At 38.8% G+C, this 17,763-nt stretch overlaps 1 non-coding gene across 1 annotated transcript; it reads left to right on the top strand.

Annotated features, from left to right (window-relative positions):
• The first annotated feature begins 2,066 nt into the window (after positions 1–2,066).
• Positions 2,067–2,138, top strand: Trnap-ugg. Its single transcript has one exon. It is a non-coding gene; the product is annotated as a tRNA-Pro (tRNA).
• The last annotated feature ends 15,625 nt before the right edge of the window (positions 2,139–17,763 follow it).

Raw genomic sequence — 17,763 nt, 5'->3', positions numbered from 1 at the left:
GAACAAATGGAACCACTGTGCGATGGACACAATACATTTGTTGTTTAGGTGTTTCTTATTTAATCTTTTGAATTCCGACAATCAAAAGAAAACTGACGTTTAGTTATACATTGGATAGTTACATTTGGCGTAGTACTGATCGATTACTTATAAGTGAATTGAATATAAGCGAAAAAAAATACCGGGTTATTTCACAAACGTATGGGAAAAACAAAAAATACGAAACAATCTGCGTACATGCGATTCTACCTCATTACCCTGAATGCCAAAATTCTAAAGTGACGGAGCATCTGAAGGATCTTTTCCCAAAATTAAGTCACATGAAAGTTGAGATGGGCCTAAAATTCGAAATATATTCAAAAGCGCTGGTTTCGATAACATATTACCAAATGATGAAAAATCTGCTTACCAAAATTTCACACTAGTTTGTACTGTTTTGTTTTGGGGAACCATAGAGCTAACAACTATAAAGAACTTATAAGTAACATGATGGCTAGCTATGAAAAACTAGACATTAATGTTACATTGAAAATGCATTCTTCAATTTGTCATCTTGCAAGATTTTCTTCAAATCTTGGAAGTTTTTCAGACGATCAGGGTGAGCGAGCACATTTAGATTTCAAGAACATCGAACAACGGGAAAAAATAACGTCAATGCAATGGGAACATATTGTGGGATTAGTTCGACAAACATATCCAGGAAACATAAAAGACAATCACCAATCAAAACAAAATATTTCTTAGTTCAATACATGTTGAAAAAAGGTTAATAAAAAGTATCATGAAACATATATTTCATTTTATTTTTCTTAATCCGAATTCTAATTTACATTGTAGCAAAAGTATAAAAACGTAATGTACAAAAAATAATGCTCAAGGAATTGTAGATCTTCGTAAACGACAATCTTTGGAATACCGGTAAGAATACTAAAAGTTTCAGTTGGATTCCTGGGGATTCTGAGTGGATTTTTACTGAATTCCCTCTACTTACCACCAGGAGCCCACTACAAATCCCATAAAAAATCAAAACATTTCCACCTGAATTACAAGGTACTCACCAAATTGACATGATGCTCACAAGCACCTCAAATGTTTTTCACAAAAAAAGTCTTGGGAATATCTGGATAATTAATGAAAATCCCTTGAAATACAAGAACACCACAAAAATGTCTTACGTCTTACTGGGATCATAAGATAATAACTATAACTACTCCGTAGTATCGCCACAATCTTGGTAATCCTACTGAAATTTTAAGAATTATTTCCTAGACTATGTGTTTTTATGAGGCCTCACGGAAAATAAGGATTTTGACCTGAAATCCAAAAAATCTTAAAATTCAGAGATTGGTGAAGACCGAAAAGTTTTCCGGGAATACAAACCATCAGTTGAACAAGTTCTCTGCTACACATATGTAGTAAGAGCTCAAAAAAAGTACGTAGTTGATTTTTATGCATACCAACCATGTAGTAAACTCTGTGGAAATTGTTGAGCAGAAGGCTCCATGTAGCGAAATTTTGGTTTTTTCATACCACCCACTGTCCCTAAGAGGTTATCAAGATATGATAGAGTTAGCGGTTTCTTTTAAAATCGGTCACGAGAACCTTCTATCGAAGGTAATAAAACTTAGAATGCTAGTTGGGCAGTGCTAAAATTAAAAGTAGGCATTGAGTAAATAGAGTACCAAGTATGCATTTTTTGCCAGCTTAACAATGCTTATTTGAAATTGAAATTTTTGCTCAACTCATATCGCATATTGGGTGAATAGACAGAAAAAAATCTTATAGAAAGCTTCATTACTATTACATTATGAGGCCTGTATATAATCCTTAAGTGACTTATATGCTATTATATTTATTAATGTAACAATACAATTTGGTATTTTTTTTTTCGAAATTTCTAGAACAATCTTACAGATTTTATTAGGTTGGTCGAAGATTTTTATGATTTGATGGCGTTCCACGGTATTAACTCTAAATCATCAAAATGTCGAATGGGACACATATGCAGAATGATTCATGAAACAAAATCATATATAAATAACTTAGCCTTGACACAAACCATCAGCGGCTCAATGGTCTAGGGGTATGATTCTCGCTTTGGGTGCGAGAGGTCCCGGGTTCAAATCCCGGTTGAGCCCAGATATTTTTTTCATGTCGTAGAAAACATATGTAACAATTTGCCAGCGATCGTACTTCCAATTTATCGTTTTGAATATATTTTATTGAAGACTGATTATATTTTTTATCTATATTTTCAGACCTCCTGCACAACGTTTTTCGATGCGCTTCATCACATATTATTCATTCGTCAAACAGTTAACACCTCTCATATCCTATCCAGATTTCTAGTGAAGATTTATCAAATTGGGAAAACTTTTTCTCGTTGTCAGACCCTCCCATCCTTAGCACCCACTCTTTCCATGCTCCAAATTCCAATAGCAGAATCCACCCGAAAGTGATTACGCTCAGCTGGTGATTAGTGTCACCCCCTGCCTTTCCAACTCCCCCTCCCCATAAACACTCAAATGACGATAAATTTAAATGAAATTTTTAATGAAGTTAGCCAAAGTTTGCACGTTTTAATCCCGTCATCCGACGATTAATTTCAACATTTTACATCGTCTTCATCGTCATCATCACCACCAATTCCTCGTCGTTTTTATCGTCGTCTCCAAGTCGACAAGGACATTTTTTCTTTGACCGAGTAAATTTGTGTCCACTCTGTGGACGTGAAAATAGCCTCGAGTTGAATCAGCTTGAAGCGACCTTACGTGTAACGAAAGCCTTGAATTCTGAAGAGTAGCATCATCATCATCAACAGCAACAGCAGAAAAGAAGCCATCAATCTTGGTTGTTTATGTCGGTTCGGTGCGAAGGCAGGCCTTATGCTGGGAATCAAAAATGGGTTGTGTGCCATTATAGAAAAATAGCTTGAAGAGCGAAATAAATTCAACAGCAATCCTCCTGGTGAAAAATTACAACCAACCCATTCCGAGTGCGAAATCGTCGTTAGCCGGCGATTCCATTGAAGCAGATGATTCCGGGTGACAAATGATGGGCTGTTATGAATCGGGGTTTCTGTGTTTTTTTTTTCAGGGTTTGTGAAATAGTGAATATACGAGATAATGGTCTGATGTAGTGTCCCAGATTATGGCTGAGAAAAATTTATATTCGGTTGGATTTAGTGACAAACAGCTTCGACGATTGGAAACGATGCCCGGCAGACACTGCACTCCGGAATGCGAAGAAGGTAAGACTCATAGTTTTAACTGAACAATAAGTTTTCAATATGAGATGATAAGTTTGTACTTACATTACAGTACTTGCGTGTTTGGAACATATCCTTAAAATATCTCCATAGTAATTTCCATATAAACCTACATTGTATTTGGGCCACCTTTAAATAAAAAAAAATAAATAAATAAAAAAAAGCTGAAAATTTCACAGAACACTGTTTTTATGGTAATGGTGGTAAGGAACATATGGGAGATTGGATTCTGAAACATTTCTAAATTTTGAATTGTCCTCAAAATGTTAAAGCTCATACACAGTGTGTAGGATTTCTATAGAAAAAAAAATGGTACGAGGGGGTGGGTAGGTGTCAAAAAATGGCAATTTTTGGCGTTATGAAATTTGTGAATGAACCCTTGAACTGCGAAAGTGCCCATTGAGCTGATAAATAGGCACTGTCTCAGAAGGAATGAGAACAAGACAGTTGCCAACAAGATATTTCGAAAGAATATCTGACATATAAATGAAGGGAAAATATATGATGAACTTTTCACTGACGAATTTTACGTGCCATTCATTACCAGTTTTTCGTTAGAGACGCATTTTTGCCCGCAAATAAACACTGGTTTCGCATAAAAAAAGAACCTTAATTGAACTCCGATCTCAAGATCGGAAGTCGAGAAGCTAAACATCATGGCTATATCACATATGTAACTGCTAAGCATCAAATGCGAATGTTGTTTGAACCAAGACTGCATTGATGACATTTGCTAGCTATTTGCTTCAATCATCATCCCATCATTGAAAAGCAAAGCTACTATAGGCCTATTCACATGACGTCTCAAATCAGCTGATCGGGAAGCACTTTGACAGTTCTTCTATGAAAATGACAGGCCCGTGTTAGCACCGGCTCTCCACCGATGTAAACAAATGCATAGTGGTTATCCACGCCCAATGGTATGCGTGCCCTAGTGTAGATGTAGTTGTGAACCTTATGCAGCCCCACAGACGCTCAGACGGTTTTGACCAACATTGACTCCGCCCCAAGTTAGTCAAACCGGTTTATGTTGCTGCAACCGTTTGACCGACTGTCAAGTTCGGTTGCAGCAACACGATATTTTCTTCGCAAGTTTTTAAACTTGCCGAGAGTCTAGTGAGTATGTGATTGTTTTTTTTTTTCGAATGCTGTGGCTGTGAGGAAGAATCTTTTACCGATTTCGGCAATAATCGCAGTAAGGAAGAGAAGAATTTTCAATATTTAAGTACCGCGACGAACTAAATATTTAATGAGGAATTCCAGTTATAATTCGTACGAAATATTCCGGCAAAACTCTGAAATCATGAGGGTCTCTTTCGGGAAATATTCTGAGCAGCCATTGATATGGGAATGGCTACCCGAGCAAAGTTGATAGCCAAATGATAACAAATCTTGTTACCTGGTTATCATCGTTTTGATAACTGATTTTGTTATCACCTAGGGTGAATTAACAGCCAACATAAGAAAAATGAGAACTCCAATTTAATTTGTCGAATAACAAAGATATAGTAAATTATGTTATCACTGAGTTTAAGTTGATAACTAAACCTGCATTATCATATTTTGAATTTCATGGTCATATATCAAGGAAAAATTTTGATAGATGAGCGTTTTAGATAAAACTTACGCTTCAAATAATTTTATAAAATTTTGTATCACGAAAAGTCAACTTTGTTTAATAACACATGCTATATAAAAATGTTATGAGAAAGATATGTGATAACATTACGGCGTGTGTGGTAGAACAATATTATCACAAAAAAATAGGCATCGCTAAATCTTTCATCATTCGAAAATATAGGTTTTTAGCTTTCATTTGACGGGTTTCCAAAAAAATCCACCGAGCGATCCCGAACATTTTTATTAATTTTAATTTTTTGTTCCTTGTAGTACATTATTTTCAAATATAATCATGGTAAAAGACAGTTTTTTTTTCTCTCAAGCTCAATGGTAGCCCAAATTTCAAATGAAAGTTGATATAACAAAGATATATATGATTACATATTGTAATGGACATAACTGTCCTATGTGATCTTGTGCTCAAAATATTAATAACTAAGTACTCAACGAACTCTGAGCTGGGAAGCAGGCTATGTCCAGCAGAGGTGTAATGCTAGACAGAAGAAGAATTAATTTTTATGTATTCTAACCATGAAAGGAAACAGTGCTCGGTTAAATATACTTTCACAATACGAATAAGTGAACAGTCGAACTTCCAACATATCTAATCGAATAAGTGGCTTATAGCTCAATCAATCCTCAAAATCATATAAGACAGTTTTGTTTTTTACAAAATGAAACTCAATATATATGTACGTATATGTATTTTATGAACTTTTATATGGAAATGAAACTTTCATCGAGCTTAAGACCAACGAAAACTGTCTTTTACAATGATTACATTTAATAATAATGTACTCTAAAGAACAAAAATTTTAAATAAAAAAATGTTCGGGATCCCTCGGTGGACTTTTTTGGGAAACACATCAAATGGAAGCTAAAAACCTATATTTTCGAATGGTGAAAGATTTAGCGATGCCTATTTTTTTGTGATAATCCTTTCCCATATACACGCCGTGACATATTTTGTTATCAACCTGTTATCAAACATGTCTGTCAAACAGGTACAATGATAACCAATTTTGTTATCACTCGGTTATCATTGATAACAGAATATCAATATGATACAGCGATAATTAAAGTTGTTATAAATTTGATATCATCGAGTTATCCGTCTTTGCTCGGGTATGGTATTTTTTCCAAACATTCTATCCAGAATCTTTTAGTGGTTTCCTCTAGTTATTTTGCTTTGAAGTTTTTCCAGGAATCCAGGAGTTATACTAATCAGGTATCAGAAGGCCGGCTCCAAAGGCACGTTCCCCACCAGTTGGGAGATTTGTGCCATCGCCATATTTGAGCCTATTTCATCATCTACCCGATGGGAGAGGAAAGGGAAGGGAAAGATGGGAGGAAATAGGAGTGGGGTCCCTTGAAGAGGGAAGATCGCATAAGCGAAATGAGAGCATGTAGCTCCATACCACAATGGGTTCGAACAGCGCCCTAAAAAGGGCACTGCAAAACGCATGAGCGTAAAGAGAGCCTATAGCTCATTACCACAGCGGGTTAAGAATAACAGGATGTCCTGAAGATTCAGGCTTCTGTATTCAGTTTCACTTAATAAGTGTTTACCAAATAATTGGAATCGCATTTGCGCAAAAACTGGACAGTTACATATCAGGTGATACGAAGTTCCATAATCGGAGTCACAACTATTACACACAAATGAGTCAGCACGCTGAATATTTGCCATGTGATAGTTGAGTCGGCAGTGGCCTGTCAACGCTCTGACCAAGAGACTGCAATTCTGCTTTGACAGATTTGTTAAATACTTCGCCACCTTTGGAGAGGGCTCAGTAATATACAATTTTGTTTGACGACACGACTCCAAACTATTCCAATATTGCTTGTGCTGAGTTGCCGCCAAGAGTTTATCTGAAGCTTCACCCAGCACTTCGAAATTGGAATAGCCGGCTCAGGGCCAATGAAGTCATGCGATGCTCCATCGCGAGCAAGCTCATCAGCCAATTCATTTCCAGCGATGGAAGAATGGCCAGGTTACCCATACAAGGTTTACAGAGTTGACTGAATTCAGTTCCTCAATTTGAGTTCGACATGCGATAACAAGCTTCGACCTTGAGTTGGCCGAAGCGAGAGCTTTTATAGCAGCCTGACTATCTGAACAGAAGTATATGACTTTACCCATTACGCGCTGTTGAAGTGCTGATTGCACTCCACACATAAGAGCAAATATTTCCGCCTGAAAAACGGTGCAGTTTCTACCAAGTGAGTAAAACTGATTCAGCCTTAGCTCACGAGAATATACTCCTGCACCAGCTCTACCTTCAAGAAGGGAGCCATCAGTGTAACATACTATATTGTTTGATATACTTCTTTCCAAATAGCCAGACGTCCACTCTTCCCGTGAAGGGAATTGTGTGGTAAATGTCCTGTAAGGAAAGTTACAAGCAATTGTGAGATCACTTGGAGCAAGGACAATTTTGTCCCAATTCACCAAAAGTGGAAACAACGAAGTGTGTGTAGATCTACGATTCACTGGATTTTTCTCCAGTAGATCCAGTACCCATAAACGGTAAGAGCAAGAAAGTGCTTCTTGTTTAAGATATATGTGTAATGGCGCAACGTCGAAAAGGGCCTCGAGCGCCGCTGTGGGAGTTGTAGAGAACGCACCAGACATCGCCATCAAGCACATCCTTTGGAGATGGCCCAATTTTGATTGGATTGTTCTCACTTCGCCCTTTTGCCACCACACAAGACATTCATATGCCAATATTGGTCGAACAACTGTTGTGTAAATCCATTTGATATATCTGGGTTTGAGGCCCCAAGTTTTACCAAAGGTTCGCCGGCATTGACCGAAGGCCATGCAAGCTTTTTGACTCTGAAATCAATGTGAGGTGTCCATGAAAGTTTGGAATCTAGAATGACTCCGACATACTTTACTTGATCAGTCACATTAATCTCAGTGCCAAAAAGACGTAAAGGTCGAATTCCATCGCGGTTTCGTCTTTCCGTAAAAGAACAATAGATGTTTTATTCGGGTTAACCGAAAGGCCATATTGGCGACACCAACTCTCGACTACCTGAAGAGCACTTTGCATCAGGCCGAATAGGGTGCTTATGCACATACCAACTATCAGAGCTAGATAGTCGTCGGCAATTCCATAAGTTGGAAAACCGCAATTATTGAGTTGCCTCAATAGCGTATCTGCTACGAGATTCCACAAAAGTGGTGACAAGACTCCCCCTTGGGGGCATCCGCAAACACTCAATTTTCGAATCGCTGCTTGACGCAATGTCGAGAAGAGATGTCGGTTTTTGAGCATTTGATGAATCCAATTGGTAATCATTGTAGGTAGCCCATGGTTTCGTGCGGCTTCCAATATGGCATCGAAAGACACGTTATCAAAAGCACCCTCAATATCCAAGAAAACACCCAAGCACGATTGCTTCTGAGCGAATGCTTTCTCGATATCGTATACAACTTTGTGTAAAAGAGTCACAGTGGACTTTCCAGATTGGTAAGCGTGTTGATTCACATGAAGAGGCATGTTTGCCAAATAAACATCACGGATGTGATGATCGATAATGCGTTCCAGACATTTCAGAAGAAAAGAGATCAGACTGATTGGTCTAAAACTCTTCGCTTCCTCATACGACGCACGTCCTCCTTTTGGGATAAACTTTACAGTAATATCACGCCAGGATTTGGGAATGTACCCGGTAGCAAAACTGCTTACAAGTAGCTTTTTCAAAAACATGTTTGATAGACTCAAATCCCTTTTGGAGCAGAACAGGATAAATCCCATCCGCTCCTGGAGATTTGAAAGGAGCAAAACTATTAAGTGCCCATTGAATCGATTCAGTAGTTTACGATACTGCGAGCGAGGCCAGAGACTCGTAACTACATGAAAAGACATTTGGTTCATCCGTAGATGCTATGTCCACACATCCGGGGAAGTGTGTATTGAATAAACATTCTAAAACTTCTTCATCGGAAGAAGTAAAGTCACCATTAGGTAAGCGAATTTCGTTCACTTGGAAATCCTTAGATTTTGCAAGAATTTTGTTCAACCGACTGACTTCACTCAAACTGGAAACATTTGTACAAAGGTTTTTCCAGCCGGATCGTTCAGCAGAACGAAGAGCCTTCTTGTAAGCCTTGCGAGCTGATTTGAACGACTCTGATCCAGCTGAATGGCGTCTGTTCCAACTCCTTCTACATTGTTTCCTGAGTCTAGTCAGATCGGAATTCCACCATGGGGTCCCCTCTTGTAGTCTTTACAGACCGCAGAGGACATGCTTCTTCAAAAGCTTCCATAATGTAGGATGTTGTAGTATCAACGGCATCATCCAGATCACTTGGATTTTCAATGAACGGAGAATATCCATGAAATTTGGTCGCAACCAATTCAATGTAGAGTTCCCAGTTTGTTGACGGGGATTCCTAAAACGCAAAGTCTGCGCAGTTACATTGAATGTTCAAAGAAGATGTAGCGATGATCAGATAATGATTCCTCATCTGATACATGCCAATTCGTCAACTCGTGACTGATTCTATTCGAGCAGAGCGTTATGTCTAACACTTCTTCTCTATTAGAAACCATGAAGGTTGGGCGATTGCCTATGTTAAGTAATCCAAGGTCTGTACTACTTAAGTATTCCATCAGACTGGAGCCTCTCAAATTGATATCCGAGCTGCCCAGATGATGTGATGAGCATTGGCATCACTGCCCACAATCAGCGGAAGGCCTTTTGTTACGCAGTGTACGACAACTCGTTTGAAGTCATCCGTTGGGGATGGTTCATCATGTGGTAAATATACCGAACAATAGACGTATTTCCTGTTGAGGTCACCAACAGAAACATCGATTGTGACAGCACATACATCTCTGGTAGTTAACTCAGAAATGAGTGTAGCAACGATTGCTTTATTAACGAGCACGCATGCGCGGGGCATGGAGCGCGAGTTTGCCATTTCAAGCTTGCTAAAAGTAGCAAAAACTGGGTCCACAAGGTTACCTAGATAGAAGTTCCCTCTACGAAAGTAGGGTTCTTGAACTAGCGCCACTTGGGCTGCACCATTTTGCATGAGTCTGCAAAGATTGATCGTTGCTGTTCTTTTATGCTGAAGATTGATCTGAGCTAACCTAACCGTAGCCACTACCCAAACTACGCAGGATTAAGCTTTTTGCAATCTCAGCACGAAAAAGACCAGCAACGAAAAAACCCAGATCGGTATCTATTTAAAGTCGCCAAAGGCGAAAGAGCACAGAATACACTGTGTAAAACGCATAATGCGAATCCATATAGGTGATAATTTAAATTAATGTCAACATATTCATAATCCCACCCTTATTAAGCCTCAAGATAGAGACTGAAGAAGGGCAGCCGATTATCTCGGAGAAACACAAGGTCACCTGCACCATTGCTCCGGGTAGCACAGGAAGGACTCAATACTGTGGAGGGCGCCCTGGTACCCCACAGGCTCCGTTTGCGTTAGGTTTTATTTAGACCCCCCTAACCATTCATTCTTAGGCACGGTACGCATCACACCATAAATTAGGGGTCACCTGTGAGGTGGACTTTTACCACCGGAACAGGCAGTCCGTAGTGTTAATTCTTAGCCAGTTGAAACAACCGCTACCGACACTACGCGGCTATCTAGGCTGCTCGGGAAAAGGAGGTTAATATTGATGATTAACTCCTGACGTGCCCAAGCAGCCATTAGAATCTTTTAGTGGTTTCCTCTAGTTATTTTGCTTTGAAGTTTTTCCAGGAATCCAGAAGTTATACTAAGGATTCGACCAAAAGATCTTCCCGGGATTCTACCACGAATTTTATCAAAAATTCCTCTAGAAATTTATTCACAAATTCAAATAGAATTTCCTCCGGGAACATTTTTCAGGCATACCTTCAAGTGGAATTTTTCCAAGGATTCCTTCAGAGGTTCCTCTATAAATTATTGTGAATTTCCGCCACTGATTCCTTCAAAGATCTGTCCCAGAAAATCCTCAAGGAATTTCTTCAGTAATTCTTCAGGGCTAACTCCAAGACTGCCTCCTAGAATTCCTCCAGAGATTACTATAACATTTTTTTCATAGATTTCTTCAGAAATTTCTCTAGGAGTTAGTTCCAAGGATTTCGTCACGCGTTACCCAGGAATCACATCACGAACTCTTTCAGATACTTCTCAAGGGATTTCTCCAAGATATTTATCACCAGAAATTCCCTCAAGGATTTCACCAGGACTTTTTAATGGCTTGCTCCTAGGACTCCTAGGACTTAAATTCCACAAGGAGTTAGTTCAGAAAATCCACCAGGAATTTCTTCAGCGATTCTTTCTAGTAATTTTTCAACAGATTTTTCCAGGGATCTATACAAATACTGCCCAAGGGATTTCTCCAGTTGTTCCTCAAATGCTTCCTTCAAGAATTCCACCAAAAAATTCCTCAAAGATTTATTTTAGAATTCCTCCAGCGAAAATTCAGGCATTTCTATACAGATACTACACACAAAATTATCAAGGATTCATCAAGTGCCTCCAGGGATTCCACCAAGAATTCCTCCAAGGATTCCACCAGAAAGCCTTCAAAGATTTCAAGAAAAATACTGCAAAAGAATTCATCAAAGCTTTGTACACGGGATATCAGCAGGAATTCCTTTAGAGGTTCCACTTGCAATTTTTTGAGAGGATCTCCCAGGTTATCCTTCGGTATTCCTCTAGGGAGTCTTCAATAAATTCTTTTATAAATTCCACCAGCGTTTCCTCCAAGATTCTTTCTTGTATTTCTGAAGGGACCCTACGAGGCATTCGTCCTGGGATTTCTGCAGGAATTACTTCAATAAGCTAATATAAATTTCTCCAAGGATTTCTGAAGGAATTTATCCATCAATTCCGTCCAGTATTTCTTGAAGGATTTTTTCGAACGAATCTACCAGGAATTACCTTAAAGAATCTTTTAGAAACTCCGTCAGGGATTGCTTTAAAAGTTCTCCCCAGAAATATATTAAGGAATCTATCCAGGAAATTCTCTGGAAATTTCTTCATTGATTTCCACGGGTGATACCTCTAAGGATTTCTAAAGAAATTTCTCCATGGATTTTTATCATAAAATTAAAAAAAATCTTTAAGTTCCACTTTAGAGATTCATTCTGAAGGCATTCAGAGAAATGTGTTGTTTGATGCTCTGGGTAAAAATCAGTTAACTCCTTGGAGGAGTTCCTGATAATCCTAAAGCACAATCCTAATAACACATACTTCAATTTTATGGTTGAACTTCTGGAGAAACTCTGGTAGATTTTCAGGTGGTTATTCTAGCAAAACTCTGGTGATATTCCCAGTGTTAACCCTAGAAGAACTCCTTGTAAAATTTCTTAAAAAACTTCTCTTGCGAAAAATTACAGGTGAAATAATTAGGGAAAATACTGTTGAAGTACATGAAGGAATTACTAGTGGAATCTTTATAGGAAATTGTGATCAAATCGCATAGGAAATTCATTATTGGATCATTGGACTTCATCGGGGCGGCATCTACGAAGGAACCTCTGGTGAAATTCCCAGAGGAACCCCTGAAAGAATTCCTGTTTTGAATCCCAGGAGGAACTCCTGATAGTCACTGGATGATATACTGGTGGATTCGCAATTACAGGTTAAACTACCGTTAAGTCACCAGTCACCGTGCGGCCTCCATTCACCGTGCACATATACAAATTCCTCCAGAATATCCATACAATTTTCACAAATTATTCTTTTGTCAGAAAAATAAGATAAAACTGATGAAATGAAGTAGTTTTTGTCACAAAGCATTTTGAAAAATTTTGTTTATGTTAGTCAAAATCATGTTAATTCTGTTTGACAATGATATTTTTCAAAACTCTTAGTAGAAACGCCTAAAATTCACATTTTTTATTTTAACGTTAGAGTACGAAATTTTTCTAAATGTCAACTAGTTTTCGTTGTGGATACTATTAGTAAGATGTATTTCATCGTATGAGCAATGAGATTTTATGTAAATTAGACTTTTATTGTGTTTTAGTCGAAACCCTAATGCACGGTGAATGGATCCTTTTCAATATATATGGTTCCTATTACCGTGCATTAGTGTAAAAGGTATGAAATTATTCGGTAATATTAGATTAATTGTGATGTCGTCATCAAACTACTTCAAATTTAGTTTTTAAGTGAATATGGAATGGTTTGGACAATACAGTCAATCCTCATATAACGATTTTAATAAAAAATAATTATTTGGCCAATTTTAAACTTTTTATGGTTTTTATCGTAAATGAATATTTAAATGCTCTTAAAAATGTATGTGGACACTACTAGCAACATAGTTTGCTCCATCAACATCGTTTCTTCAAGATACAAAATTAAATCATGGCGAAAACTATACGCACGGTAAATGGTGACATAGAACGGTACGAGGCGACCTTAACATGACATTTTCAAACATAATCAAACGTATTTTTTTGTTATGCATCATTAGTTTTTAGATTTTTCCCTGAATTATTATATAATTGCACGCTACGTAGTGGTATTCTAGTACGCTTAAAATTATTTGGAAAAGTTGTGTAATTTTTTGAAGTTCATTTTTTTCTTAAATGCACGGTGAATGGTAGCTTGACGGTATTATAATAAATTTCTGGTAAAATCGGAGTTATTCCACGAGAAATTCCTTGAAAAATCCGGAGGAATCCCTTAAGGATTTCCGGGATTGAATTCCTTAAGGAAATCCGGGAGGAATCCCATGATGAATTCCGTGAGGAATCCTTTGAGAAGTTCCGGAAGGAATCTCTTGAGTAATTCCGTAAATGAAATCCTTACAACAAATTTCTGATAAAAACCCTGGAGGAATTCCTGATAATCCTCGAGAATCGCTGGAGATATTGCGGGAGAAATTCTTTGAGGATTGATTCCTTGAGGAATTTCGGGAAGTATCCCTGGATTGATTCCAGGAGAAATGCCTTTAATAATTCTTGGAGGAATCCCTTAAGGATTTCCAGGACTACCTTGAAGAGTTCTTAGATGAATATCTCGAAGCATTCTCTAGAAATTCGGGTAGAGTCTCCTAATGTATTTCGAAAAGAATTCATAATAAATTGCCTTATGGAACCCAGAATAACCCTAGAGGGATTCTTGAAGGAACCTTCAGAAGAATTCGTGATAGAATCCCTGACAGTACTTCTGATAGAATCCCAGAAGAATTTTATAATAAATTCTTAGAAGTTTTTCTAATGTTTTCCATGAAAGAACTTCCGATGGAATCCCTGCAGAAACTCTTAATGGAATCTATTGAAGAACTCCTTTGGATGGAATCCTTGGAAAAACTTGTGATGTAATCCCTGGAGTAATTCTTAACGGAATCATTGGAGAAACTCTTTAGCAGCCCTGATAGAATCTCTGATGGAACTTCTAATGGAAACCCTAGAGGAACTCCTGATAAAGTCCATAGAAGAACTTCTGATGAAATCCCTTGGGAACCCCTGATGAAATGCCAAAAAGGACTTCTGTTGTTTCCCCCTGTTGGAATTCCTAATTGAATCCCTATAGGAACTCCTGATAAAATCCTTAGAGAACTCCTGATGGAATCCTTTGGGAACTCCTATTGATAAACTCAGGGGAACTCCTGATGGAATCCCTACAGAAACTCTTGATAGAATCTTAGAAGGAATTCCAGGTGGAATGTCTAAAGAAAATGCTAAATGAAAACCCCGCAAGGAACTTTTTTGAAATCCCTAAAAGAACTCCTGATGTAATTCCAGGAGAGATCCTGATGTTATCCCTAGAAGAAACTTCTGATTTAATCCCTGGAGGATCCAGGTTAAATCTCTGTAGAACTTCTGATATAATCTATAGAGCGAACTCTAGTTAAAATTTCTGAAAATTTTAATGATGATTCCTGAAGTAATTCCTGATGGAATCCGGAGGAACTCCTGGTGGAACCCTTGTAGGAATTCCTAAAGATATTCTTGCAGGAGCTCCAGATGAAATCATTGGAGGAACTCCTGATGAATCCTTGAAGAACTCCCTAATGGAATCGCTATAGGAACTCCTGATGAAATCCCCAGGAGGAATTCCTGATAAAATTCCTGTTGGAACTCCTGATAGAATTCCTAGAGAAATTCCTTATGATATCCCTTGAGGGGCCCACATAGCCGTAGCGGTAAACGCGCAGCTATTCAGCAAGACCAAGCTGAGGGTCGTGGGTTCGAATCCCACCGGTCGAGGATCTTTTCGGGTTGGAAATTTTCTCGACTTCCCAGGGCATAGAGTATCTTCGTACCTGCCACACGATATACACATGCAAAAATGGTCAATTGGCATAGAAAGCTCTCAGTTAATAACTGTGGAAGTGCTCATAAGAACACTAAGCTGAGAAGCAGGCTCTGTCCCAGTGGGGACGTAACGCCAGAAAGAAGAAGATCCCTTGAATAAATCATGATGGAATTCGTAGGGGAACTCCTGATATAAACTCTGGATGAACTCCTAATAGAATCTCGGAAGAAATGCAAGCTGGAATCTCTAAAAGGAACTCTTGATGGAATTCCTGGAGGAACTCCTGATTAAATTCTCAGAAGAACTTTAATGGTAGCCCTAAAGGTACTCCTGATAGAATCCCTATTGGAATTCCTGATAGAATCCCTGGAAGAACTCCTGATGGAATCCTTGGAGCAATATAAAGATATTGTTGGAGGAATTCCTGATAAAATCATTGAAGGGACTCCTGGTGAAATCTCTAGGTGAACTCCTCATGAAATTTCTGGAGGAATTCCTGATAAGCAGGGTTGCGATGGATCTTCTTCGTGAACAATGATCGACGCATCTTCGCGATCCAACATTCGCCAAAATTCATTTTTCATTTTTGCGTCACGAAGAGCATCGCAAAAATCGAACGGATGCAACGTCGAAGAAGCAAAATGAACACACCGATAAGTGGTTCGCGAAGCCTCTCCCCTCGTAGGATTCATTTATCCACGTGCTGTTCATTCTCGTGATTCATTGCAAGGTTGCTTCTTCTCGTAAAGTCAAGCAAACACTCCACGCTAAGCCAGATCCACGCAGCGCATGTGTTAAAACTACACAGAATGAGGCAACCAATGCAGAACTGGCTGACTGAGTGAAAATTCTGAGTAGGTCGCACTAATTCTGTGAGTTGCCGACGTTTTCGCCTTCGGCTGTCCGAGATCGATGGAAAGGGAACTGTCAATGATATCTCGCGTGGCAGCAAACCAGTTGGCCGTTGGTAAGATGGGGAGTTTTCTGAGATGTTTCAAGCGAAAAGCCGGAAGGTGGTCGCAAATGCGAAAGTTTTTTCCCCCATTTGCTTCCGCTTCGGCTATTCAAATGAAAAAATCTCTGAAAATCTTTAAAATTGGAATGTTTTTTTTTAATGTTTCAGAAGCAAATAAAAATGGAAAACGAATTCCGCATTCCAAGCGTTCCTCCTCTGCGCGCAATTCACTCATTCAGATTTGTTTACCACCGTTTGCACAAAAACTGTGTACAGCCCCCTTTGCAACAGATCTGTGCTGCACGAAAAGAGGCCAATTTGTGCGCTCGGCACTCATTTTTGAGCCGGAGCAAGTTAGCGTGATTGTTGCAAGCCCACATGAAGATGATCGAAATGAATATTTTTCTGTTCTTCGGGAAGAGCAGGCGGCGTGAATCGTACCGTTCACATTACCAAGCGATGGAAAATCACCCGATGATAGCGTCGGGAGAAACAGCGATCCGAAAATGAAACACGAACGAATGAAGCGCCCGAACGGTTGTTTGTGTTTATTCGCAGATTCTGTTTTGATGCCTACGAAAATTCATCGTGCCTCGCGTTTTCCGATCGTTGTTCAGCAACATTGCTGATAAGTTTCCTGAAGAAACTCCTGATAAGAATCTATAGAGGAACTCTTAATGATATTCCTAGAAGAAAGTATTGATAGAATTCCTCGAAGAACTCCTGATATGATCTCTAGAGGAAACACCTGATAGAATCTCTTGAGGAATTCCCAATGTGAAATCTCAGAAGAAACTCTTGATGGAATCACTGGAGGAACTCCTGATGAAATCATTGGTGGAAATCTAAATATATTGAGGCTTCTGATGGAATCAGTTGAGGAATTTCTGATGAAATTTATAGAATAATTAGTGATGGAATCCCCAGAGGAACCCCTGATAGAATCTCTGGAAGAATTCCAGGAGAAATCTCTGAAGGAACTGCTGATGGAATCACTGAGAAACTTTTATGGAATTGCCTAGAGTTATTCCAGATGAAATCCCTGGAGGAGTTCCAGTTGCAATCGCTGAAGGAACTTTTGATTGGAATCCCTGGAGGAATTCCTGATGGAACTCCTGTAAGAATCCCTAGGAGAATTCCTTATGATATCACTAGAAGCAGTCCTGAAGGAATTCCTCAAGGAATTCTTGATATAATATCTGGAAGAACTCTTGATAGAAATCTTGGAGGCAATTCAGGTGGAATCTCTGAAAGAACTCAGGAGGAACTCCTGATGCAATCCCAGAAGAACTCTGATGGAAGCCCTAAAGGTATTCCGGATAGTATCCCTATAGGAACTCCTGATGGAATCCTTGAAGGAATTTCTAATGGAATCCTTGAAAGAATGTTTATAGATAATCTTGAAAGAACTCCAACCATTGGAGAAAATTCTGATGAAATCCTCAGATGAACTCCTGATGGAATCCCTACAGGAGCTCCTGGTGAAATCCCCGGGGGAACTCTGAAGAAATCCTTGGAAGAATTTGTAAAGATATTCTTGAAGGAACTCTTGATGGAATCATTGGAGGAATTTCTGATGAAATCCCGAAAAGAACTCCTGATGGGATTCCTAGATCAACAACCGACAGAGTCCATAGAGGAATTACAGGTGGAATCTCCGAAATATCTCCTGATAGAGTC

The sequence above is a fragment of the Aedes aegypti genome, unplaced genomic scaffold (genome assembly GCF_002204515.2).
Source record: "Aedes aegypti strain LVP_AGWG unplaced genomic scaffold, AaegL5.0 Primary Assembly AGWG_AaegL5_hic_scaff_2012_PBJ_arrow, whole genome shotgun sequence".
Lineage (NCBI taxonomy): Eukaryota > Metazoa > Arthropoda > Insecta > Diptera > Culicidae > Aedes > Aedes aegypti.
The sequence above is the reverse complement of the archived record's forward strand: the minus strand, read 5'-3'. Positions and strand labels throughout refer to the sequence as shown.